This window comes from Hordeum vulgare, chromosome 5H, assembly GCF_904849725.1.
Source record: "Hordeum vulgare subsp. vulgare chromosome 5H, MorexV3_pseudomolecules_assembly, whole genome shotgun sequence".
NCBI classification, from domain to species: domain Eukaryota; kingdom Viridiplantae; phylum Streptophyta; class Magnoliopsida; order Poales; family Poaceae; genus Hordeum; species Hordeum vulgare.
The window spans coordinates 448,884,683-448,886,665 of record NC_058522.1 but is presented as its reverse complement, the minus strand read 5'-3'; positions in this window follow the sequence as shown (position 1 = coordinate 448,886,665).

Here is a 1,983-nt window from a genome sequence, read left to right as displayed (position 1 = left end):
ATATAATAGTTACTTCGGTAGAGAGCTGAAGGAGCAAAATTCTTTTCTGGCTTTTATGAGTAGAGAAGTTGATGATATGTCCAAAGAATTCCTTGTGTTGAATTCCTAGTTCGCTCGTCTTGAAAAGCTAGTGGGCAAGATTTCTGATAAGCAAGCTACTTTAGTCAATAAAATGGCTGCTAAACCCGAAACTCGTGATGAGAATCACGATGATCTTAAAGTGCTTGGTGTGACTCCCATTGAATCTTTGTTTTCTTGTGCCAAACCTAATGATTATGGGGCTGGATATGAATCCACTTTGGTTGAAAAGTGCCCCAATGATTCGGAGTCCATCTACCTTGATGCTAAAAGCATTAAAAGTGGAGTAGAAGACGTTAAAACTTTGAGTAGTAATGAAATTACTACCGTGGATTTCAAGGAATTCAATTATGATTGTTGCTCCTTGATTGAATACATTTCTTTGATGCAATCCATGTTGAACTCCCACACACTTATAGCCAAAACAAAGCCTTTACCGATCATATCGTCGAAGCTATGATGAAAGCTCTTGAAGAGAAACTTGAATTGGAAGTCTCTATCCCTAGAAAGCTTCATGATGAGTGGGAACCTACCATCAAAATCAAAATAAAAAAACTATGAGTGCAATGCTTTGTGTGATTTGGGTGCTAGTGTTTCTGCGATTCCAAAGTCTTTATGTGATGTTCTGAGTTTTAATGAGATTGAAGAGTGTTCTCTTAATTTGCATCTTGTTGATTCTACTGCCAAGAAACCCATGGGAAGGATCAATGATGTTCTTATTATTGCAAATAGGAACTATGCACCCGTGGATTTCATTGTGTTTGACATTGATTGCAATCCTACATGCCCTATTATTCTTGGTAGACCTTTCCTAAGGACTATTGGTGCTATCATCGATATGAAGGAAGGGAATATTAGATTTAAATTTCCTTTAAGGAAGGGCATGGAACACTTTCCTAGAAAGAAAATAAGATTGCCTTATGAATCCATGATGAGGGCCACTTATGGTTTGAGCACCAAAGACGACGATATGTGATTCTATCGCTTCTATGCCTAGCTAAGGGCGTTAAACAATAGCGCTTGTTGGGAGGCAACCAAATGAATTTATCTTTTTCTTTTTGTTTTGTTGCGTCCACACTTTCATAATTCTGTTGTGATTGTGTTTTTTGTGTTTCTTTTTGTGTTTGAGCCAAGCAAAGCCTTTATGATTACTCTTGGTAATGGTTGTTTGATCCTGCTGGAAAAAGACAGAAACTTTTCGCTCACGAGATGATTTTTCATTTTTATTCAGAAAGAGCTTTTGATTTGATTATTTTTGCTTCTGATTGATATGCTTTTTCCCCAGACCTCGTAATTTGTCAGAATTTTTGAGGTAACAGAAGTATACGAAGTATACAGATTGCTACAGACTGGTCAGTTTTTGACAGATTCTGTTTTTGTTGAGTTGGTTGCTTGTTTTGATGAAACTATGGTTAGTATCGGGGGGTACTAGCCATGGGAAAGTGAGAATACAGAAGCCCATCATCAATATAGATAGAATTCAAGTGTGCTACAGTACCAAAAGAAGTGGTAGTTTGTTTTCTTATACTAATGCTATCACAAATTTCTGTTTAAGTTTTGTGTTGTGAAGTTTTCAAGTTTTGGGTGACGTTCTCATGGACAAAGAGATAAGGAGTGGAAAGTGCTCAAGCTTGGGGATGCCCAAGGCACCCCTAGACAAATTCAAGGACACAAAAAGCCTAAGCTTGGGGATGCCCCGGGAACACATCCCCTCTTTCGTCTTCAATCCATCGGTAACATTACTTGGAGCTCTATTTTTATTCACCACATCATATGTGTTTTGCTTGGAGCGTCTTGTATCTTAGGAGTCTTTTCTTTTTGTTGTGTCACAATCATCCTTGCTGCACACCTTTTTGAGAGAGAGAGACATGCACTCATCGTGATTTTGCTAGAATGCTCATTGTG